Below are 26,097 nucleotides of genomic sequence, written 5' to 3' on the forward strand. Positions count from 1 at the left end.
TTGGCAATACCCGGGCTCTATGCTGGAGACCCGTGGATATATGGAATTGTCCCCCCAATACCAGAATGGTATTGGAGTGACTATTCCATGATCCTAGACATGTTACATGGCCATGTTTGGAATTACCATTGTGATGCTACATACATGTATTGACCTATATGTAGTGCACGCATGTAATGGTGTCCCCGCACTCACAAAGTCCGAGGAATTTGCCCTGAACAATGTGGGGGCGCCTTGGCTAGTGCCAGGGTTCCCACACACTAAGTAACTTTGCACCTAACCTTCACTAAGTGAGGGTTAGACATATAGGTGACTGATAAGTTACTTAAGTGCAGTGTAAAATGGCTGTGAAATAACGCAGACGTTATTTCACTCAGGCTGCAGTGGCAGTCCTGTGTAAGAATTGTCTGAGCTCCCCATGGGTGGCAAAAGAAATGCTGCAGCCCATAGGGATCTCCTGGAACCCCAATACCCTGGATACCTAGGTACCATATACTAGGGAATTATAAGGGTGTTCCATTGTGCCAATCAGAATTGGTCAAATTAGTCACTAGCCTGCAGTGACAATTTTAAAAGCAGAGAGAGCATAAACACTGAGGTTCTGGTTAGCAGAGCCTCAGTGATACATTTAGGCACCACACAGGGAACACGTACAGGGCATACTTTATGAGCACTGGGGTCCTGGCTAGCAGGATCCCAGTGACACATAGGCAAAAACAAACATACATACAGTAAAAATGGGGGTAACATGCCAAGCAAGATGGTACTTTCCTACAGGCACATCACATTTTTACATTGAAAGCTGACGTGTTTTTTGCAAAGTGCCTAGCTGTAGATTTTGGCCTCTAGCTCAGCCGGCACCTAGGAAAACCTACCAAACCTGTGCATTTTAGAAAATTAGACACATAAGGGAATCCAAGATAGGGTGACTTGTGGGGGCTATCACCAGGTTCTGTTGCCCAGAATCTTTTGCAATCCTCAAAATTTGGCCAAAAAAACACTCTCCTCACATTTCGGTGACAAAAAGTTCTGGAATCTCAGAGGAGCCACAAATTTCCTTCTACCCAGTGTTCCCCCAAGTCTCCCTATAAAAATGGTACCTCACTTGTGTGGGTAGGCCAAGCACCCGCAACAGGAAATGCCCCAAAACACAACATGTAGACATCACATTTTCCCAAAGAAAACAGAACTGTTTTTTGCAAAGTGCCTAGCTGTGGATTTTGGCCTCTAGCTTAGCCGGCACCTAGGGAAACCAAGCAAACCTGCACACTTCTGAAAACTAGACACCTAGGGGAATCCAAAATGGGGTGACTTGTGGGGCTCTCACCAGGTTCTGTTACCCAGAATCCTTTGCAAACTGCAAATTTGGCCATAAAAACACTTTTTCTTCTCATTTCGGTGACCGAAAGTTCTGGAATCTGAGAGGAGCCACAAATTTCCTTCCACCCAGCGTTCCCCCAAGTGTCCCGATAAAATGGTACCTCACTTGTGTGGTTAGGCCTAGTGCTCGCGACAGGAAATGCCCCAAAACACTTTCTGGACACATCAAAATTATCAAATATAAAACTACCTGTTTTTGCGGGGGAAACTGGGTTTTTGGTCCTGGGCTCAGCAGCCATCTAGGGAAACATCCAAAACCAGACATTTCTGAAAACTAGACACCTGCGGGAGACCAGGGAGGTGTGACTTGCATGGATCTCCCAATGTTTTCTTACTCAGAATCCTCAGCAAACCTCAAATTTAGCTAAACAAAATCTATTTTTTCCCTCATTTCTGTGTGGGATCACTGAACCCGGACAAATTTCCTACCACCCAACGTTCCCCTCAGTCTCCCAGTAAAAGTGATACCTCACTTGTGTAAGTGGGCCATGTGCCTGTGACAGGGAAGAGCCAAAAACATCTCGAAATTGAGGGAGAACCAAAGCGGGTCCAAAAGGGCAGTTTGAAAAAAAAAAATTTTAGGCTGACCAGTGCAGCATGTTGGGTGGTAGGAATTTTGGGGATTCCTGCAGATTCCGGAAGGTTCCATCACAAAAATGTAGGAAAAATGTGTAATTTGCAGCAAGGTTGGTGGTTTGCAGGGCATTGTCGGTAAGAAAATGGTGCGGGTGCATGTGAAGCACACCACCCTTGAATCAACTAGATGTTTAGTTTTCAGATGTGTCTAGGTCTTGTGGATTTTTCTACATGGCAGTGTCCCAAAGTCAAAAAAGTGCAGCCCTCACCATTCCAATTGGGAAGGTTTTGAGAGTTACAAAGCTCTCATGGCCCAAATGTAAAATCAAAACCCAAAATAATCAAATGTCCTCTTGCTTGCCATGGGATAAGATGTTTTAGTGTGCGGGGGGAGAGCTGAAAGACTATTACCCCCTTCAGTTGGGGGTGGGGGCATAACCAGGCCCATACTGGTTGGTAGCCACCACCCCACTATTTTTTTTAATTTTTATTCCCTGGCATCTAGTAGACTTTCTGCCCCCCCCCCCCCTGGGTGTAGATCGGGGGTAATTGCCCAATCTGCCCACTGGTGGGCAGAACAACTTTGGCCACATTTATTTGGGGTGTGGGTATGGCCGTGTCCCCACCCTCTTATTTTAAAAAAAAAATCTTCCCTGGTCTCTGGTGGGCTTTCTGCCCCCCTTGGAGGCAGATGGGCCTTCCAAAAATAGGCCGATCTGCCCCCAAAGGGGGCAGATATGGCCAACAGTAATGTGCCCCCATGGGGAGCAACCCTTGCTCAAGGTGCTGCCCCCCCAAACAAAACACACACACCAATCCCTGGTGTCTAGTGGTTTCTGCTCCCCTTGTGGGAAGATTGGCCTGAGAAAAATAGGCTGATCTGCCCCCTAAATACAATTTACCCCCCAGAGGAGTGACCCTTGCCTAAGGGGTCGCTCCCCATACATAAAAACATAAAGTAAATTTAAAAATATATATATCCCTGGTGTCTATATGTTTCTGCCCCACCTGGGGTCAGATCGGCCTAATTAAGGCCGCCCCACCTGGGGGCAGAAATGGCCTAAAAATGATTTGGCCCCCTGGGGAGCGGCCTTTTCCGCCCCACCTCCCGGTTGGAAGAGAAATGCTAAAGCATTTCTCTTCCAGAGCGATCAGAGGTGACCTCTGATGATGTCAGTGTGCGATTTGCGCGCTGACATCAGCAGACGTCACTGGAGGGGGGCGGGGGGCTCGGGTGGAAGGGGAAGCTTCCATCCCCGACTGTGAGGTGTGAGGCACCCTGGGGGTTAATGGCCTAATCTCTTTACAGAAGGACTCTTCAGGAGACATGAGCATCACATGTTTGACAATCCTCATTCCTCATTTATACATGACGAAACAGGGACTTTGGGGGTCATTCTGACCCTGGCGGTCGGTGATAAAGCGGCGGCCAACCCGCCAACAGGCCGGCGGTCGAAAAAATGCAATTCTGACCCTGGCGGGAACCGCCAACACAGCCCGCCGCATTAACACTCCGACCGCCACGGCGGAACAAACAAACAGCGCGGCGGTCACCGCCAACAGCCAGGCGGCAGACAATGTACCGCCCACCCTATCACGACCCACCAATCCGCCACCTTTTCCGGGGCGGGAGCACCGCCGATAAACACACGGCGGAAACAGACATTTCCAATGGAAAACGCTCACCTCGAGACACTCCACGCGGAATCCGGACAGCATGGAACCCGAATTGAACATCATACCTGCTCTCGTCTACCTGCTCATCTACCACGAGTACGAACTCCGGCGCAGACGTCAACGGTGAGTACTGCACCTACGACACACGGGAGGGGGGAGGAAGAAAGGTTACGGGCATATACATATGTGACCCCCCCATCCCCCCAATATGTACACACCAATGCAGAGCAGGAAGTCACAGTGACACCACACAAACACCCTTAAAAAATACAATGACACAACCAAATTTGCAATAAATTTTCATGTTAAAAAAAAGCACCTGGAAATAATTGAGCAACCGTGAAAAATATTTACAAAAAACAAAAATATATACACATCAGTGTATCACTGAAGTAACAAGTCCTGCACATCCTACGAATCTAACATGTCCGTGGGCCAAGGTTCTGCGAAACAAGGGCAAAGCCCACACATGAGACCTGAGTCCTTTGGAGAGAACACTGCAGGGGCATCCGATGTCAAAACTACAGGCACCTCAGGGGGAAGGGAAGGGGGGGCCACCACAGCCACATGAGTCCACGACGCCAGATCCACGAGGAGCCACCATGCCCACTGTACCATCCTGGGGAGTGCAAAGCCACAGTCTCTCAAGTCTCTGCAGTGGGTGGGTTGCCCACTGTACCATCTTGGGGAGTGCAAAGCCACAGTCTCTCAAGTCTCTGCAGTGGGTGGGTTGCCCACTGGACCATCCTGGGGAGTGCAAAGCCACAGTCTCTCAATGTCTCTACAGTGGGTGGGTTGCCCACTGTACCATCCTGGGGAGTGCAAAGCCACAGTCTCTCAGGTGGATTACAGAGTCCACTGGTCAAGGAGGAGGCATGGTGGGCACAGTGAACCATAAACAGTGCCTGAGACGGCGGGACCCAGCACAGCGGTGCATGACATGGCGATGTCCAGCGGAGCGGTGCTTGACAGGAAGGGTCCAGCGGAGCGGTGCTTGACAGGAAGGGCCCAGCGGAGCGGTGCTTGAGACGGCGGGGCCCAGCGGAGCGGTGCTTGAGACGGCGGGGCCCAGCGGAGCGGTGCTTGACAGGAAGGGCCCAGCGGAGCGGTGCTTGAGACGGCGGGGCCCAGCGGAGCGGTGCTTGACAGGAAGGGCCCAGCGGAGCGGTGCTTGAGACGGCGGGGCCCAGCGGAGCGGTGCTTGAGATGAAGGGCCCAGCGGAGCGGTGCTTGAGACGGCGGGGCCCAGCGGAGCGGTGCTTGACAGGAAGGGCCCAGCGGAGCGGTGCTTGAGACGGCGGGGCCCAGCGGAGCGGTGCTTGACAGGAAGGGCCCAGCGGAGCGGTGCTTGAGACGGCGGGGCCCAGCGGAGCGGTGCTTGAGACGGCGGGGCCCAGCGGAGCGGTGCTTGACAGGAAGGGCCCAGCGGAGCGGTGCTTGAGACGGCGGGGCCCAGCGGAGCAGTGCTTGACAGGAAGGGCCCAGCGGAGCGGTGCTTGAGACGGCGGGGCCCAGCGGAGCGGTGCTTGACAGGAAGGGCCCAGCGGAGCGGTGCTTGACAGGAAGGGCCCAGCGGAGCGGTGCTTGAGACGGCGGGGCCCTCTTCAGCGGTACCTGTCTTCACGGCGGGCCCTCTTCAGCGGTACCTGTCTTCACGGCAGGGCCCTCTTCAGCGGTACCTGTCTGCACGGCGGGGCCCTCTTCAGCGGTGCTCTTCTGCACGGCGGGCCCTGTTCACCGGTGCTCTTCTGCACGGCGGGGCCCTCTTCAGCGGTGCTCTTCTGCACGGCGGGGCCCTCTTCAGCGGTGCTCTTCTGCACGGCGGGGCCCTCTTCAGCGGTACCTGTCTTCACGGCGGGGCCCTCTTCAGCGGTACCTGTCTTCACGGCGGGGCCCTCTTCAGCGGTACCTGTCTTCACGGCGGGGCCCTCTTCAGCGGTGCTCTTGCAGTATGTCAAGGGAGTCATACCTGGCCTGGACACCCTGCTCAGTCGCCCTCCGACCGTGCTGTGTCAGGCCCCTTCGGGGAGTGAGTCCTGGGCCCTTTGGTGTCGTCTCTTGCAGCCGGGATGGGGCTTGTGGGGCCCTCCTGCTCCGCGCTCCTGGTGGTTGTCCTCTCCGCCCTGCTGTCCTTCCGCTCCTTAGATAGGGCTCTCGGGCCCTTGCCTCCCCTGGCTGCTGTGGCCGGTGAAGTGGCCGGAGTCACCTCCTTGGGGGCAGCCGTCTCTGTCCGCTCACGGCGGCCCTTCAATTTCCGGGTCCTCTTGCCTGGGGGGGGGCTGGCTGTCCCCTTGCTGCTCACCGAAGTGTTACTGCCGCCAAAGGGTGGACTCCACATGCCATGCACCACTTGCACTGTAGTAGTTGGGCTGGTGGTGGCTGAGGTGCCCTTGGGACTTTTCCCAGTTGGAGGGGGTGGGTCGGGGGAGGGAAAGAGGTCAAAACTGGAGAGGTAATTTTTCTTGGGACCAAGGTAAGGGGTAGGAGTAGTGGTGAGAGAAGTGGAGGAAGAGGATGTGGTTGTATGAGAGCCAGGTGTGCTGTCCTTGGGTGCAGGTGACTGTGACGTAGGCTGTGGTGAGGTGGTTGGCTGTTGTTTGGGTGTCTGCCTGCGTTTATGTGTCTTGGAAGAGGGGGTGACAGACACAGTGGGAGAGGACACAGGGGACGTGTAAATGCCAGTGGGGGTGGTGACTGCAGGTGTGCGGACTGTAGTGGAGGGTTTGCTGGTGGTGGAAGAACTGGCTGATGTTGGGGTGCATGCAGGTGTGAGTGTAGACGTCACAGGGAGGGAGGAGGGAGACGAGGAGGACGGGGACACAGAGGTGGTAGTGACTGTTGATATGTCTGCATCTGTGTGTTGCTTGGGTGAATGCTTGTGTTTTCTGTGGTGCTTATGTTTGGATGAGCTGGCCTTGGGTGTTGAGGTGTGTGCAGGCTGGTCTGATGGTGTGGATGGGATAGGTTGAGGTACAGGAGACAGAGAAAGGGTGGAGGCAGATAGAAGAGGGAGACTGGAGACAGGGACAATGGCTGCCGTCAGTGCTGAGGCCAGAGCAGTGAACGCTCGTTGATGGGCAGCCTGACCCGAATGAATGCCCTCCAGGTAGGCATTGCTCCGATGCACCTCCCTTTCCACCCCCTGGATGGCATTCAGAAGGGTAGTCTGCCCAACAATGAGCGTCCTCACCAGGTCAATGAGCTCCGCACTGAGGGCAGCAGGGGTAACAGAGGCAGGGGCTGAGGTGCCTGGGGCGAAGGAGACGCGCGCCTTCCTGGCCGAGCGGCCACGGAGCGAAGACTGAGGGGCTGCTGGGAGGGCGGTGCTGGTGCGCTGGGTGGCGGCTGTACCTGTTGTTGCGGGGGGCACAGATGGTGCCGCCCCCGCCAGGGAGCTCCCAAACGAGGACGTGTCCGTGTCGCTGGTGTCTCCACCGGCCCCCGTTGTGGTGCTCCCCTCGCCCTCCGGATCACTGGTGCCCTCGGTGTCTGTGTCAGTGCCCACCGGGGCCTGGTGACCTGCAGCTCCCTCCTGCTCCGACGCCAAATCTCCTCCGCCGGATGATGCTAAAACACAAGAAGACAAAGATTTAGGGTGGGGGGAGAAATTAAACAAAGTTGAGTGCATGCCTTAGCAATACCCTTTGCAGAGAGGACAGACACAGGTGCCTCATGCACTAAGTCGCGAACTTGGGGTACACTACTCAGTACCTCTGACTAGGCAAACAGGTCTAGGGACAACACACGCGCACATGGGTGATGCTGGAGCATGGGTAGCTGCACTTGGCACCCTACAGAGGTGGGGGGCGGGGGCACAGGGCCATGCCTAAGGGAGCGGACTACACTACAGAGAGCGCCTGGGCCTAATGTCACCCACAGCCCTCCTCCCCCCCCAGACGCCTCTAATGCGCATACAGATGGGAGAATGTGCAGATACTCACCCCCTTGTGTCTGCTGTGCTGTCCTCAAGCGCCCATCCAAATTAGGGTAGGCCACCGCCAGGATCCGGGACATCAGGGGGGTCATGGTGCGACTGGCACCCCTCCTAGGTCGGGAGGCCATCCCCAGCAGTGTTTCTGCGGTCTTCCTCGTTCCGCGGCGGATGTCCTCCCACCTCTTGCGGCAGTGGGTGCCCCGTCTGTTGTGGACCCCCAAGTTCCGGACTTCCTCGGCGATGGCACGCCAAATATCGATCTTCTGGTGGGCGCTCACCTGTTTGACATGTACAGGGTGGGAAAGAGAAACCGTCACATATCTGCATGTTTGGAGTACATGCCCCCCCTCCCCAACCTTGTCATGGTTCCCATTCTCTCATCTGTCGTGCGTTGCACTCCCCATTCCCTCCACACCCCACCAACTTACATCCCCCCCCCCTCCACACAGGCATAACCCATTCAATGTGCACTGAGTGTACTCACCTGTTGGTCTGGAGGACCGTAGAGTTGCGCATACTGGGGGAGGACCCCGTCCACGAGCTTCTCCAACTCTTCTGAACTGAAGGCGGGGGCCCTTTCCCCAGTCGCAGCAGCCATTGTCACTTCCAGACCGAGTTCACAGCAGCACTTGCAGTATAGGTCCTCTCCTGTGGATGATCAGGTCTCGAATGATTGAGCTGATAGAAAATGGCGGTCACGCCCACGGCGGTGCGTACCGCGGCGGTGCGTCCCGCGACCGCCGGCGCACATCGTCTTTGGCTCCTGAAACCCATAGGCTTCAATGTTAACCAATGCGTCTTCGCACAGCGGTCTTCGACCGCCTACCGCCACGGTGCGCCCCGCCAGCGCAGTGACCTCACATCCCATTGTCCCACTTCACAGGTCAGGCATCGGCCATTTCAAGGGCCCACATGGCTTAATTTCTAATGCGTCACACAGGACTAGGCCTTGCAATGGCACACATACAAACATATCAAACCATACATTTACCTGTACTGTGCAAGCTGTGTTGTACGTACCTGTGAGTGGATTGACTCTGTACTCCATATTCTCCTTCCTAGGCACCGTCCGCTGGGACTAGCGATGAGAAGGAGGAATCCTCGCGTGTACCGGCCGCTGGTGGACCTGTCGACAATGGAAGAACGCCATATAATACTACGATACCGACTTGACCGTGCCTCCATCCATGAACTGTGTGCCCAGCTGGAGCCAGCCCTGATGTCCCCCATCCGCCAACCCACAGGAATTCCCCCTCTGGTGCAGGTTCTGTCAGTCCTCCATTTCTTTGCAACTGGCTCATTCCAGACAACAGTGGCCATGTCATCTGGGATGTCTCAGCCTATGTTTTCCAAGATCTTATCCAGAGTGTTGTCTGCCCTGATGAAACTCATGCGGAGCTACATCATTTTCCCAGAGGAGGGTGATTTGCCTACAGTGAAAGCTGATTTCTATGCCCTTGGACACATCCCCAACATCATTGGTGCAATTGATGGAACCCATGTGGCTTTAGTCCCCCCAAATGACGATGAACAGGTGTACAGGAACAGGAAGAATTACCATTCAATGAATATCCAGGTGGTCTGTTTGGCTGACCAGTACATCTCCCATGTGAATGCCAAGTTCCCTGGGTCAGTGCATGACGCGTATGTGATGCGAAATAGCAGCATTCCCTATGTGATGGAACAGCTACAGAGACAGCGTGTGTGGCTAATAGGTGACTCTGGTTACCTCAACCTGCCGTGGCTATTGACCCCAGTGAGGAATCCCAGGACCAGGGCAGAGGAACGGTACAATGAGGCCCATGGGCGTACTAGGAGGGTGATTGAGCGGACCTTCGGGCTCCTGAAGGCCAGATTTAGGTGCCTGCATATGACAGGTGGATCCCTAATGTACTCACCAAAGAAGGTGTGCCATATCATCGTGGCATGCTGTATGCTCCACAACCTGGCTTTGCGACGCCAGGTGCCTTTCCTGCAGGAGGATGGTCCAGATGGTGGTGTTGTAGAAGCCGTGGAGCCTGTGGAGAGTGAAGAGGAGGAAGACTCTGAGGACGACACAGACTATAGGGACAGAGTGATACAACAGTATTTCCAGTAACACCCAGGTAAGAATCACCCACGCCATTTCACAATTGCTTATAGCCTCCTGCATCTGTACTTTCTGTAGTTCCCCACAGATGTTTTTCATTAATTTTTGCCTTTCCCTTCCCTTCTCAGTGCTGTCTGACTCAGTACCTGACTTCTGCTTGGTTCGCACATGAAATACAGCGTATTGACATTGGTATGTTGTCATGACTAATTGACAGAACAGAAATTGAACAGTAATATGTAATACATTTGTTAATAATACAGCATGACTCAAAACAGATTTGTGTGCAAAATGTGATTTATTTACAGTGCTAGATATCGGTACATGTGATTCTAAGGGTGATGGGTGGGGGTGGAGGAATATCCTTGGCAGAGTCCAGTTCTCAGTCTCACAGGTGCATTGTTCTTTTGCCTGTGGAAGGATGGAGCATAGGCAGTTCATGGTTGGACAGGGTGGCAATGTGGGACAGTGGGAAGACTTGAGGGGGTATGTCCTGCTGGCGGGGGTCTTGACATCCTACTCTGTCTTTTTTTTTGGTCTCAGGCTCCTCTTACGGGGTGGTTGTTCTTCAGCAGGAGGTGGGGTTCTGGGGGGCTGTCGAGGTGTTGGGACCTCCTGTCCACTAGCGCCGGCGGAGGTGGTAGGCTGTTCCTGGTCCGGCCTAGTGACAGGGGCCCTGTGTGGTGCACCATGGTCCCGCAATGCGTCCTCTATCCTGTGGAGGGCCAGGACGATGGTCCCCATTGCGGTCCCGATGATTCTCAGCTCCTCCCTGAACCCCATGTAGCGTTCTTCCTGCTGTGCCTGGATCTCAGTGAACCTGGCCAGTACCGTCGCCATCGTTTCTTGGGAGTGGTGGTATGCCCCCATGATGGTGGTGAGGGCCTCTTGGAGAGTGGGTTCCCTGGGCCTCTCCTCCCCCCCCTGTCGCACAGCAGCCCTCCGAGCTGCCCGGTTTCCCCCGGCCTCTGTCCCCTGGCCGGTGTGCCCGCTACCACTGCCCCCAGGTCCCTGTTGTTGTTGGGGTGTTGGGTTAGCCTGGGTGCCCTGTAGTGGCGGACACACCGCTGATTGAGCTGTCCTAGAGACAGAGGCATGGGCCCGCTGGGTGGGAGCTGTGCTGGTGTTGGCAGAGGGGGTCGGGTCTGGTGTGGCCTGTGGCTGCCTGAGGGGAACCGACTGCCCAGAGGTCCCCGATGGTCCGGGCTGGTCATCAGGTTCACTGTCGACAGAGCTGCTATCCTCAGTGTGGGCCTGTTCCGGGGGTGGGATGGACACTTCTGGACCCTCCTGGCTGGTGTGTTGTCGTTCGGGTCCTGCATGGGGTAAGAGAGTTTTGTTATTGTTTCTGTGTGTACAATAGCGTGCGTGTTATGGGTGCCCTTGTCCCCCAGTGCAGGCATTCCCTTGAGGGAGGTGTTGTGAGGGTAGTTAGGGGGGGGGGGTTAGTGCAGTGGTCATGCTTAGGTGATGGGTGCCCATGATTTGTGTTGGCATGCAGGAGTTGGTGTTGGGATGGGTGGGTTGTGCTGGTGAGACATTGTCAGGGAGGATGTGTGCTGGGGGGTTGGGGGTGAGGGTGGGGGTGTCGGTTGGCATGCTGGTGGGGTGGGGGGGATATAGTAGTTGAGATTGGACTTACCAGAGTCCATTCCTCCGGCTACTCCTGCGAGGCCCTGAGGATGCAGGATGTTCAAGACGTCTTGCTCCCACGATGTGAATTCGGGAGGGGTGGGTGGGGGTCCGCCGCCAGTCTTCTGGACCGCGATGTTGTGCCGGGAGACCATCGATCGGACCTTCCCCCGTAGGTCGTTCCATCTTTTGCGTATGTCCTCCCTATTCCTGGGATGCTGTCCCACCGCGTTGACCCTGTCCACGATCCGCTGCCATAGCTCCGCCTTCCTAGCTATACTGGTGTGCTGCACCTGCGAGCCGAAGAGCTGGGGTTCCACTCTTAGGATTTCCTCCACCATGACCCGGAGTTCTTGGTCAGAAAAGCGTGGGTGCCTTTAGGGTGCCATGGGGTGGTGTGGGTGTGGTGTGGGATGGTGTATGTGATGATAAGTATGTTGGTGAGTGGTGCTTTGTGCTACTATGTGGTGTGTGTGATGGTGTAGTGTGCCTCAGTGTGTCTTGCTTTGAATTGTCTGCTGTGTCTCTCTCTCCTTCTCTCAGTAATTCTGGTCGCAGGGGTTTGTGGGTGATGTGGGTGTGTGTTTTATAGTTGGTTGATTGTGTGGGAGTGGTGTGTGTATGTGTATCAGGTGTGTGTATTTCAAATTGTCCAATGTGGCTGTGTTTTGGTGATGTGTGTGTATTCTGACCGCGGCGGTGTGTACCGCCAATGGAATACCGCGTTTGAATGACCGCCGTGTGGATTCGTGGGTCGTAATGGCATGGGCGTATTTCTGTTGGCGTGACGGTGGAGGTTTGGTCATCTCCAGTTTATCGCTGCCCTCTGATGTGGCGGCCTGCAGTGGAGGACGGAATTTTGGAGGTTTGGCCGTTGTGGGTCAGAATGACCGTGGCGGTTAACCGCGGCCGCGGCGGTGTTATGGCGGTCTTCTGACCGGCGGTAAGGGCCTTTTACCGCCGAGGTCAGAATGACCCCCTTTGTCTTTTCCAATTCACATTTCTAGTTCCAAAGTGTGACTGATCTTGCCCGATGTGCTCCTTAGTTCATATTTGATAGATCATGCAAAAGGAGATGTGTTTGCCTGTAGAAGGGCAAGGAGGAGCAGGGCTCAAAATAATCATAAAAATGTTACTAGACTGCAAGTCTAGTAACTTGAATAATCTACTCGACCTAACTGTATTGTACTTGACCTGTAAACTGGTCTCAAATTGTGTTAACCCAGGCAAATATTTTGTTTTATGGAGCCACCTTTTTCCTCATTATCACATACAAGAGCACCTTCAAATATGCAAGTTCACCATATCTGCTGTACAAAACATTATTTTTTTATTTACTAGATTAAACATTTACTTCATGTAAAATAATATTAAGCCCACATAATCACATGACCCCTGGCTTGCCTCTTAGTTCACTTATAGCATTGTCATCAAGGCAGGGGCAGAAATATTTCCCAGTTCATGTTTGAAAACTCACTTGTAATAAATATATTACTAAAGCATGATGTGATAGTGCACTGTAATTTACAGACGGCACATTTTATATTTAAATGGCTAGAAACTTTCCCACTAACATACAGTTTTACTGATAAAACTATATCACACATAAACAACATTTGTTAATTGGGTTTCAGCAAAAATATTTAACATTTGCACGTCATAAAGTAAAGTGTTGTGAATTTGTTTCACCCTATAAAAATATATATTTTTTTCGTCACATTGAATTACAAAAAGGTACCATCATAACTACTGAAATATATGTTGACATGTTTGTACAGTTCACTTATTATCTATTTCAATGCTGTGTTAGAAAGAAAGCCTGAAATCTAACAGCCTTTCATTTTACACTTTTGCACAAGACGACTGTCACACTGTTCACTTTACAAAATCCTCTAACTTCACAGTCAGGAAGGAATAGTAAAGGTAGAAAGACAGACTGACTTTTGACCTCTGTCTGAATTCTGAGCAAATGTGACAAGATAAAAACAAGATTTAAAGACCTATCTATTGCTAATTCATTTTTTGAGTGAACAGAACATCTAATATTTGCCAACTCATCAGAAAGAGCGAAAGAAATACATGTATATTCCATCTCCCATTGTTCTGAAAAAGTATTCTAAGATGAATATATTCCTCTACAAGCCTGACATTCTTTTTCTCAATATACCATAACTTCTTCCCCAGTCATTTCCCAAAGACCATTATTTTGATATTGAGGATAATTGTTTGTTTTAATTTCTCAAGGGGTAATCTTGCATAATTTTTAAGACATGAGTGACAAAACCCAGCCACCAAGATACAGGGGTCATATCCTGTCATGATGCACCTTCGAGCTACTCATTGAGGAATAATTTATGGGCTCACAGCAAGTCGTGTAATTTATTGTAAGGGGATCCAAACTTTCAAAAGCATTTATCTCATGCATAGTTCATTGAAACAACTGCCTATTGATATGTACAAGGGAAAAAGTACCTCCTGCCGTACATTATAAGGATATTGCATGTCACCAATGAATTCCATGATCATATAGTGGACAGAGGCCGAAGGCCAGGTTCCTTTATAAGGTTATTGAAACTCTGAGGTTACTTGTATAATCCTTATCATGTCCTACAGGGAGTACTTTGTCCCACATAATACATAGTCATACCATTACCTTTCCCACAAACCACTTAAAACCTTGGTGTGTAGCTCTTTTATATGAAAGAATGAGAATGTTTGTAAACAAGAATAACAAAAATAAAACTTCCAGTGTTAATTAAACACACCAAAAACTGCCACATATTGCCTTGAGCCAGACTGCCCTATGTGTTATGCCATCAAACGGTTCTGAAATGTAGTGATCAAGGTGACAGTTGATCGGACCTGCCGGGGGGTCCCACTTCCATACTTGGGCACTTGAATAAACCTGCTTTTAAATACTACAACAAATGGGGCCCTCTTTAAAATTGGTAACGAGGATGTGATCAAAAGCACCAAGAATTCATGGAGAATTCTTGCCGGGTTGTAGGAGGCTGGCCTGGCTTGTAGTGGGTACCAAGGGGTACTTACACTCTGTACCAGGTCCAGATATCCCTTATTAGTGTAGAAGAGGTGTTTCTAGCAGCTTAGGCTGATAGAAGGTAGCTATAGCAGAGAAGCTTAGGCTGAACTAGGAGACATTTAAAGCTCCTACTATACCACTGGTGTCATATGCACAATATCATAAGAAAACACAATACACAGATATACTAAAAATAAAGGTACTTTATTTTTATGACAATATGCCAAAAGTATCTCAGTGAGTACCCTCAGTATGAGGATGCCAGATATACACAAGATATATGTACACAATACCAAAAATATGCAGTAATAGCAAAAGGAAGTAATGCAAGCAATGTAAAGTTACAGTAGATTGCAATAGGAGCACATAGGTATAGGGGCAACACAAACCATATACTCCAAAAGTGGAATGCGAATCACAAATGGACCCCAAACCTATGTGAGCTTGTAGGGGGTCGCTGGGACTGTAAGAAAACAGTGAGGATTAGAAAAATAGCCCACCCCAAGACCCTGAAAAGTAGGTGTAAAGTGCACCTATATTCCCCAGAGAGCACAGAAGTCGTGATAGGGGAATTCTGCAAGGAAGACCAACACCAGTAATGCAACCAAAGTGGATTTCCCGACGAGAGTACCTGTGGAACAAGGGGACCAAGTCCAAGAGTCGCGACAAAGTCGAGAGTGGGCAGATGCCCAGGAAATACCAGCTGAGGGTGCAAAGAAGCTGCCACTGGATGGTAGAAGCTGTGGATTCTGCAAGAACGAAGAGGGCTAGAAACTTTTCCTTTGGAGGATGGATGTCCCACTTCGTGAAGAAGCTTGCAGAGGTGTTCCCACACAGAAAGACCGCAAACAAGCCTTGCTAGCTGCAAGGGTCGGGATTAGGGTTTTTGGATGCTGCTGTGGCCCAGGAGGGACCAGGATGTCACCACTTGGATGAGGAGACAGAGGGGTGCCCAGCCAGTCAGGGAGCCCTCACAGAAGCAGACAGCACCCGCAGAAGTACCGGAACAGGCACTTGGAAGAGGAGTGAACTGGAGCCCACCCGAAGACACAAAAGGGAGTCCCACGATGCCAGAGGACAACTCAGAAGGTTGTTCACTGCAGGTTAGAGTGTCAGGGACCCAGGCTTGGCTGTGCATGAAGGAAATCCTGGAAGAGTGCACAGGAGCTGGAGCAGCTTCAAATCACGCGGTACCCAGCAATGCAGTCTAGAGTGGGGAGGCAAGGACTTACCTCCACCAAACTTGGACTGAAGAGTCACTGGACTGTGGGAGTCACTTGGACAGAGTTGCTGAGGTCCAGGCACCACGCTCGTCGTGCTGAGAGGGGACCCAGAGGACCGGTGATGCAGTTGTCTGCGGTTGCAGGGGGAAGATTCCGTCGACCCACAGGAGATTTCTTCAGAGCTCCTGGTGCAAGAAGGAGGCAGGCTACCCCCAGAGCATGCACCACCAGGAAACAGGCGAGAAAGCACAGGATCAGAGATACAAGGTTGCAGTAGTCGTCTTTGCTACTTTGTTGCGGTTTTGCAGGCGTCCTGAGCAGTCAGCGGTCGATCCTTTGGCAGAAGGTGAAGAGAGAGATGCAGAGGAACTCAGATGAGCTCTTGCATTCGTTATCTCAAGAATTCCCCAAAGCAGAGACCCTAAATAGCCAGAAAAGGAGGTTTGGCTACCTAGGAAGGAGGATAGGCTAGCAACACAGGTAAGAGCCTATCAGAAGGAGTCTCTGATGTCACCTGCTGACACTTGCCACTCAGAGCAGTCCAGTGTGCCAGCAGCACCTCTGTTTCCAAGATGGCAGAGGTCTGGAGCACACTGGATGAGCTCTGGGCACCTCCCCTGGGAGGTGCACGTCAGGGGAGTGGTCACTCCCCTTTCCTTTGTCCAGTTTCATGCCAGAGCAGGGCTGGGGGATCCCTGAACCGGTGTAGACTGGCTTATGCAGAGATGAGCACCATCTGTGCCCATCAAAGCATTTCCAGAGGCTGGGGGAGGCTACTCCTCCCCAGCCCTGACCCCTTTTTCCAAAGGGAGAGGGTGTAACACCCTCTCTCTGAAGAAGTCCTTTGTTCTACCTTCCTGGGTCAGGCCTGGCTGGACCCCAGGAGGGCAGAAACCTGTCTGAGGGGTTGGCAGCAGCAGCAGCTGCAGTGAAACCCCGGGAAAGGTAGTTTGGCAGTACCCGGGTCTGTGCTAGAGACTCAGGGGATCATGGAATTGTCTCCCCAAAGCCAGAATGGCATTGGGGTGACAATTCCATGATCTTAGACATGTTACATGGACATGTTACATGGCCATGTTCGTAGTGACCTATGTACAGTGCACGCGTGCCATGGTGTCCCCGCACTCACAAACTCTGGGGAATTTGCCCTGAACGATGTGGGGGCTAGTGCCAGGGTGCCCACACACTAAGTAACTTAGCACCCAACCTTTACCAGGTAAAGGTTAGACATATAGGTGACTTATAAGTTACTTAAGTGCAGTGGTAAATGGCTGTGAAATAACGTGGACGTTATTTCACTCAGGCTGCAGTGGCAGGCCTGTGTAAGAATTGTCAGAGCTCCCTATGGGTGGCAAAAGAAATGCTGCATCCCATAGGGATCTCCTGGAACCCCAAAACCCTGGGTACCTCAGTACCATATACTAGGGAATTATAAGGGTGTTCCAGTATGCCAATGTGAATTGGTGAAATTGGTCACTAGCCTGTTAGTGACAATTTGGAAAGCAGAGAGAGCATAACCACTGAGGTTCTGGTTAGCAGAGCCTCAGTGAGACAGTTAGTCATCACACAGGGAACACATACAGGGCACACTTATGAGCACTGGGGCCCTGGCTGGCAGGGTCCCAGTGACACATACACTAATACAACATATATACAGTGAAATATGGGGGTAACATGCCAGGCAAGATGGTACTTTCCTACACGGGTGTAAACACCCAAGTTTTCCTAAGTGAGGATAATGTTGTGAGGGCGATGGGCGGGTGCCGTATTGTGGCTGACGAGTACTTAAGGATCAAAGCCATACATAATAAAGCTGATATTGAGCAAACCACAAGTCACAGTAAGAAGAGAGAAAGTGGGGGACATTAAAATAAGTTTTGTTCAACAGCATTGTGGGTCAGCTCATCGATCATGAGCTAAATGATGTGCAGAGATTCATGCACTTGAGGAGCTGCACGTGTCAGGGTTGGAGAGGCAGGCATGTGCCGCAGCATCGGTATTGTGTCGGTTGTGAGCACAGATGCACAGAGGTCTGTGCGTGAAGGGTCACCTCATGTCAGAATCAGCGTGGTGTTGGTATTATGCAAGACTGAGATTGTAGTGCGGACGGCGTTAGCTGTTGTCTTCATACCCAATTTAGACACAACAGTTCTTCATTTAAGCAGGCACAACCACTGTCTTTGCGGCATGAGAGCCAGTGACATCATGCTGATGACTTACGTGGGAGGGGCCAACACTGGAACAGGGAAAAAGGGCAACAGTGACCCAGACAGAGCAGCAAAGAGAAAAGAGGTTCTAATGGTATGGTAACAAAAACATAGAAGATGGACTGTGGAAAAATAATTATTTGTAGTGTCATGTAGAAGCAAATCTGTGAAGGATATTGGAAGTGTTAGATATTAAGATATCAGTGACTACTTTTATTTATTTTTTGCTAAAGACTCCAGTGACTATGTTGTTTGCTTTAATTTATTGTGTTTAATACAGTATGGTTGTGCAAGCAGTACCTGCTCCCATGGTGTTATTGCAAGAACCAGGACTTCCTGATATGACTTGGGAGGATTCGAAGGAGTCTTTTAAAACATATTTGGAAGCCATAGGATGGGATGTGTTTGTATCAAAGAGAAAGCTGGCAATGTTAAAACATAATTTAGGTGTGGAGGTTTGGACATTTTTAAAAAACCTTACCTGTGCCCATTAATGATGATGGAGTGTTTATGGAGTAGTGGGGTCAGAAAATAGAGATGGAGTTGAGGATAGGCATGCTTATGCTATGAAGGCTCTAGTATAGAATTGTGGAAAGAAAGTAAGTATTGTGCTGGAATGACACAAGTTCTTCTCTCGCGTCCAGTTAGCTGGTGAATCAATTCAACAATATGGGGCCATATTAACAACTTTGGCAGCTTCATGGAGATTCAGTGAACTGCATGAAGACATCATCAGAGACCAATTGATTAATTGGAAAATAATCCGAAAATACAAGACAAGTTATTGTGGTTAAAAGACCCTCTTTGGAAAAAACTATTAACATTGCAAGGTGGATAGAGAACTTCTCTTGATATGTCCAAGAACTCAGCGAAGGTCAGAATAAAGGTCACCTGAGTGAGAACAAGGGGCGTGAATGTGTTGCAAAATGCAGTATTGAGGAGGAATAAGTCAGTGGGGCAAAATGCACAGAAGGCACAAGGAACACCAAGAATAAAACATTGTTACAGGTGTGGTAGCTGAAGACATTTAGCTGAATCAGCTACTTGTCCTGTGGTAGAGGCTAGATGCTACAGACATATAAAGTTGGGGCAGTTTTCTACAGTGTGCCAAAGCAAAGTAATGCATGAAGACATGAAGACATCATCAGAGACCAATTGATTAATAGGACAAATAATCTGAAAATACAAGAGAAGTTATTGTGGTTAAAGGGCCCTCTTTGGAAAAAACTATTAACATTGCACAATGGATTGAGAACTTCTCTCGATATTTCCTAGAACTCAGCGAAGGTCAGAATAAAGGTCATCTGAGTGAGAATAAGGGACGTGAATGTGTTGTAAAATGCAGTATTGAGGAGGAATAAGTCAGTGGGGCAAAATGCACAGAAGGCACAAGGAACACCAAGAATAAAACATTGTTACAGGTGTGATAGCTGAAGACATTTAGCTGAATCAGCTACTTGTCCTGTGGTAGAAGCTAGATGCTACAGACATAAAAAGATAGTGTATTTTTCTACAGTGTGCCAAAGTAATATTAATGAAGTAGTGAGAAGAGTGAATCTAATTGTGAGGCAGAACAGTGAGATGTTAAGAGGGTATGATGATGTTGATTCAGATGAAGTTGAAGTCATGGTGAGTGAGAATGTTTTCTAAGGAAAAACAAAATTAACATCAAATAGTGACAAGTATCAGTCTGATGCCTACCATTCACAGAAATGCATGTTACTGTTGAATGAATCAGTGGTTCACATGTGGGCAGGTTCTTATCTCTATACACATTGATTGAAAAATCAATTTGGGAAATATTGAAAGAATGTGATTTGTTTCATCCAGATGTGCAACCACAGGGATATTGTGGGGTATAACCTCCTGTAAGGGGATAGTTTGTACCCAACCTAAGATACAAAAACAGGAAAGCTTGGGAAAAAAACATATTGGAGGAGGCTGGCCTGACTTATAGTGGGTACCTGATGGTACTCACACCTTGTGCCAGGTCCAGTTATCCCTTATTAGTAGATTAGAAGTGTTCTAGCAGCTTAGGCTCATAGAGGTAGCTATAGCAGAGCAGCTTAGGCTGAACTAGGAGACATGCAAAGCTCCTACTATGCCACTTATATCATACAGCACTATATCATAAGAAACACAATACTCAGAGTCACTAAAAATAAAGGTACTTTTTTTTTGAGACAATATGCCAAAAGTATCTCAGAGGATATACTGCCTTAGAAAGAAAGTAATATACACAAAATATACACACAAACCAAAATCAGGAAAGTAAAACACTTAGAAAAGTAGTGCAAACACTGTAGAACACAATAGAATGCAATTGGAGAAAATAGGCCTAGGGGCAACACAAACCATATACTCCAAAAGTGGAATGCGAACCACGAATGGGCCCCTGGCCTAGTGTAATGTGTAGAGGGTTGCTGGGAGTGTAAGAAAACACTAAGGGTGTCCAAGATACCCCACCCCAAGACCCTGAAAAGTAGGAGTAAAGTTTCCCTACTACCCCAGAAAGACAGAAAAGTCGAGATAGGGGATTCTGCAAAGACAACAACTGACTGCAAAGCACTGAAGATGGATTCCTGGACCTGATGACCTGCAAAGGAAGGGGACCAAGTCCAAGAGTCACGCAAGTGTCCAGGGGGGGCAGGAGCCCACTAAACCCCAGATGAAGGTGCAAAAGAGCTGCCTCCGGGTGGAAGAAGCCAAAGATTCTGCAACAACGGAAAGTGCCAGGAACTTCTCAGTTGGTCAGAAGATGTCCCACGGTGTGCTGGAAGATGCAAAGTTGTTTCTATGCAGAAAGACCGCAAACATGCCTTGCTATCTGCAAGAGTTGAGGTTGAAGGTTTTGGATGCTGCCAGGGCCCAGGAAGTACCAGGAGGTTGCCCCTTGGAGGAGGAGACAGCGGGGTGCTCGGCAAGACAGAGAGCCCATGCAGAAGCAGGCAGCACCCGCAGAAGCACCTGAACAGGTATTCAGAAGATCTGAGCACGGCGGTCGTCTCAGCACAACAAAAGAGGGTCCCACGAAGTCGGAGGTCAACTCAGCGAGTTGAGCAATGCAGGAAGGAGTGCTGGGGACCTGGGCTAAGCTGTGTACAAAGGAATCCTTGCAAAAGTGCACAGAAGCCCTAGCAGCTGCAGTTCACACAGTACACAGGATTACTGTCTGGCGTGGGGAGGCAAAGACTTACCTCCACCAAATTTGGACAGAAGGGCCACTGGACTGTCGGGGACACTTGGTTACAGCTCCTGTGTTCCAGGGACCATGCTCGTCAAGATGAGAGGGGACCCAGAGGACCGTGGAGCAGAAGTTTGGTGCCTGCGGTAGCAGGGGGAAGATTCTGTCGACCCACAGGAGATTTCTTATTGGCTTCCAGTGCAGGGTGAAGGCAGACAGCCCTCAGAGCATGCACCACCAGGAAACAGTTGAGAAAGCCGGCAGGATTAGGTGCTACAATGTTGTTGGTAGTCTTCTTGCTACTTTGTTGCGGTTTTGCAGGCGTCCTGGAGCAGTCAGCAGTCGCTCATAGGCAGAAGTCGAAGAGGGAAGTGCAGCGGAACTCTGGTGAGCTCTTGCATTCGTTATCTGACGAGAAACCCACAGGAGAGACCGTAAATAGCCCTCAGAGCAGGATTGGCTACCTAACCAGGTCAGAGCCTATCAGGAGTGGTCTCTGACGTCACCTGCTGTCACTGTGCACTCAGTGGTCTCCATTGTGCCCTCACACCTCTGCATTCAAGATGGCAGAGGTCTGGGACACACTGGAGGAGCTCTGGGCACCACCCCTGGGGTGGTGATGGACAGGGGAGTGGTCACTCCCCTTTCCTTTGTCCAGTTTCACGCCAGAGCAGGGGCTGGGGGCTCCCTGAACCAGTGCAGACTGGTTTATGCAAGGAGGGCACCATCTGTGCCCTTCAAAGCATTTACAGAGGCCAGGAGAGGCTACTTCTCTCAGGACCTTACCACCTATTTCCAAAGGGAGAGGGTGTAACACCCTCTCTCTGAGGAAATCCTTTGTTCTGCTTTCGTGGGACTGAGCTGCCCAGGCCCCAGGGGGCAGAAACCTGTCTGGGGGTTGGCAGCAGCGGTAGCTGCAGAGAAAACCCCAGAGAGCTAGTTTGGCAGGGGGATGCATGGAATTGTCCCCCCAGTATCAGAATGGTATTGGGGTGACAGTTCCATGATCCTAGACATGTTACATGGCCATGTTCAGAGCTACCATTGTGAAGTTACACATAGGTATTGACCTATATGTAGTTCACGTGTGTAATGGTGTCCCCACACTCACAAAGTCCGGGGAAATTGCCCTAAACAATGTGGGGGCACCTTGGCTAGTGCCAGGGAGCCCTCACACTTAGTAACTTTGCACCTAACCTTCACTAAGTGAGGGTTAGACATATAGGTGACTTATAAGTTACTTAAGTGCAGTGTAAAATGGCTGTGAAATAACGTGGACGTTATGTCACTTAGGCTGCAGTGGCAGTCCTGTGTAATAGTTGTCTGAGCTCCCTATGGGTGGCAAAAGAAATGCTGCAGTCTATAGGGATCTCCTGGAACCCCAATACCCTGGGTACCTAGGTACCATATACTAGGGAATTTTAAGGGTGTTCCAGTGTGCCAATCAGAATTGGTATAATTAGTCACTAGCCTGCAGTGACAATTTTAAAAGCAGAGAGAGCATAAACCAGAGGTTCTTGTTAGCAGAGTCTCAGTGATACAGTTAGGCACCACACAGGGAACACATATAGGCCACAAACTTATGAGCACTGGGGTCCTGGCTAGCAGGATCTCAGTGACACATATCAAACACACTGACAACATAGGGTTTCCACAATGAGCACTGGGGCCCTGGCTAGCAGGATCCCAGTGAGACAGTAAAAACACCCTGACATATACTCACAAACAGGCCAAAAGTGGGGGTAACAAGGCTAGAAAGAGGCTACCTTCCTACACATATGTTTTGGAGAAAGGAAAGCCTATACTGGGGTGAAAGGAGCAATGAGCATTGGGAATACAACTTGATTCCAATTACCCCGATTAGGTTTTGCTTATGTCACTGGAAAGATGGAAAGCTGGTTATCCCAAATTATTCGGTCAGGAGTTATAATGTTTACAGAAATTCGTACATTTTACTGTTTTAAAGGCAACTGTAGCTTGATAGTACATAAAGTACAAAATGTTCCATTGGCCTTATGTAAGAAGTTGAGAGATCAGTTGGAGAGATTATGAATAATAGAGCCATTGAATCATCTGAATGGCCCAGTCCCTTTTTCTTGGCAACAAAACCAAATGGAGAATTGAGAATGTGTGTGGATCTGCAAGATCTAAATGATAACATCTGGGTGGATCAGAATCCTTTGCCTCAAATCAGTGAAATGTTATTGTCAATTAGGGAAGCTAACTATTTCACCAGGTTAGACCTGTTGAGTGCATATTATTAGGTAAAGTTGAATTCTGATTCAATGTACCAACTGTCCTTTATCATGCCTGATGGGACTTATCAGTTTGCATGCAGGCCTTTTGGCCTAGTTTCAGCAGCTGCCCTTTTTCAAAGAATCATACGGAGTCTATTGAAGGGTTAAGGAAATTTATTGTTCTTTCAGGATGACATTTTGGTATGAGGCCCTGATAAGGAAAGGGATGATTTGGCCATGGAGAAGGAGCTGGACAAACTAGAGAATTCTGGGATGACCGGGGGATTGATAAATATAAATTTGAACAGGAAGAAAAAGAGTATCTGGGACATACATTGGGACATAAATTGTCAGGGGAAGGTATTTAACCCAAATTGAAGTTGATTGAAGCCATCAAAAGAGCACCTCCCCCAAAAGACTAGCAACAATTGATGTATTTTTTGTGTTTAGCTGACTATTACTAAAAATGTGTGAATCATTTTTCCTAGAAGGTGCATGAGATGAGATCTCTGACAAAAAAGGGCTTAGCATATTAAGGGTCATAGTCATGTCCGGTCGCATTCCCCAATATAAAGGAATCAATTATGAATATGAATGTATTAAAGGTTTTCAGTCCTAATGATAAAACAATTAAAGTGATGGATGCTAGTGGATATGGACTCAGAGCAGTACTTAAGCAAGTGGAAAAGGGGCATGAAAGAACTGTGGCATTTGCTTCACACACTCTCAGGGGTGTGGAGGACACTTATTCCACGGTGGAGAAAGAAGCATTTACTTGTTGGTGGGGGGTGCAATATTTTAGAACTTATGTGTGCAAAACTCAATTTTAATTGAGGACTGATTACAGACCACTATTGGACTTCTTTACCACAAAAGGAGCTCGGAAGGCAACTCCATGAATAGCAAAGTCGTTATACTGATTGTCGCAATACATGTTTAGGATCAAATATGTTCTAGTGTATAAAAACATTAGTGCAGATTGTATGTCTTGTCTATCATTGTGCAACAGTGAACCTGAAGAGGAAGGTGAGTGGATGGTAGCTGAAATGGAGGAAACAAGTAAGGGAGTGTTAAAAATGGGGTTAATGGTTGGTAGTCAGATGGCACTCTGGCCAAGCAGGGACTCTCACTCTAGTCAGGGCGAGGGAGATACTCATTTAAGATAACCCCTGCTCGCCCATGGGTAGCGTGGCACAAGCAGTCAGGCTTATCTCAAAGGCAATGTGTAAAGTATTTGTACCAACACACACAGTAATACAGTAACACCAGTTTACACCTCACCAGTTTAGAAAAATGGCCAATATTTATCTAAATCAAACAAGACCAAAACGATAAAAATCCAACATACACAAGTAAAGTTAAGAAATTTTAGAACAATAGAATCTTACTTCATAGAAAACAATAGAAACGTTGTTGTTACACAAACTACCTGGTTTGTGTCAAAAAAATAAAGCACGCTGGTGAGCGTGCATTGGAAAAGTCAGCGTTGCGTCGATTCCTTACTCCCAAGTGAGGCGGTGCATCATTTCTTCTGTGGTCGGGTAGGCGATGCATCATTTTTCCCTCCCGCAAGAGAGCAATGCGTCGATTTCCGGATGGGGCACCTCGGATCTATGCAGGTTCATGTTGATTTTGATGCCTGGCGACGATGGGTGTGAAATCTGGCCACACGGTGATGGAAAACTGCACTGCGTGGGGTTTCTGTCATTTTCAGCAGCCGCAAGTGGGTGTTGCATCATTTCTCTAGCCATGATGCAGGTGATGTGTCAATTTCCCAGCTGCAATAAAGGTGGTGCATCGATTTCTAAGCCGTGAGGCAGGTGCCGCCTCATTTTTAGAGGCCATGTGCACCTCTAGGGACTTACTAGTAAATCAAATGTGCCAATCATGGAAAAGCCAATTACACATACATTTTACACAAGGAGCACTTGCACTTTAGCACTGTTCGCAGTGGTAAAGTGCTCAAAGTAACAAAACCAGAAAAAACAGAGTTTAACACACAGTCATAACATGGGAAGCAGAGTCAAAAAGACAGGGGAGACTACGCCAAGGATGCCCGGTCTAACAAGGAGCCATTTGGGATGAGGAATTGGGAGATGTTATAAAAGAGGATAAAGAAATGCAGTTAACATTGAAATGTCAGGCCATGAGTCTCTAAATTGTAAGGATAAAGCATAGTTAGGTGAATTTTTACCTGTATGGTCAGAGTTGTCTGTTGTAAATGGCATTGTTAGAAGGAGTGATAGGTTAGATGAACCTGGTTCATTGCAGCAGAGACTACTGAAGCTGTTACATGACGGACACAGGGGTATGTCTGCAATTAAAAGTGGCCAGGCATGGAAAAGCAAATAGAGAGGGTTTCCTATGATTATGTGCCTTGAGCATGCAGTGACAAGCATGGAAAAGCAAATAGAGAGGGTTTCCTATGATTATGTGCCTTGAGCATGCAGTGACAAATCTCAGGTGGGGACAGAAACGTACATAGTGCCAGTTGCTTTTCCCAAAAGGGCCTGGTAGAAAATGGCAATTGATATTTCTGACCATTTGACAGTCTTGGTCCAGAAAGTAGATTTGCCATTGTTATGCTGGACTACTTTCCTAAATGGCCCAATGTTGCTTTTCTGAGGGACGTTAAAGCATCTAGGGTAATTTCTTTCTATGAAGAGATATTTCAGCGAGAAAGCTCTCCCTGTATCATAGTGTCCGATAATGGAACTCAGTTTGAGTCTGAAGAGTTAAAATATTTCCTTAGGAAAGATGTTATTAAGCATTATAAAACTGTGCTGTATTATCCTCGTGAAAATGGACTAGTTGAAAGACTCAAACAAATGTTGGGTGAATGCATACATCTGTCATTGGGTAGAAGTCTGGATTGGAAGAGAGAAGAGAAAAACATGTTGTGGAATTACAGAACAACT

At 49.2% G+C, this 26,097-nt stretch overlaps 1 long non-coding RNA gene across 1 annotated transcript in view; it reads left to right on the plus strand.

Annotated features, from left to right (window-relative positions):
* Positions 1–26,097, plus strand: part of LOC138283709 (uncharacterized) — a 303,047-nt gene that overhangs the window by 7,124 nt on the left and 269,826 nt on the right. The gene's annotated exons all lie outside the window — the stretch shown is intronic.

The sequence above is a fragment of the Pleurodeles waltl genome, chromosome 1_1 (assembly GCF_031143425.1).
Source record: "Pleurodeles waltl isolate 20211129_DDA chromosome 1_1, aPleWal1.hap1.20221129, whole genome shotgun sequence".
Taxonomy (NCBI): Eukaryota; Metazoa; Chordata; class Amphibia; order Caudata; family Salamandridae; genus Pleurodeles; species Pleurodeles waltl.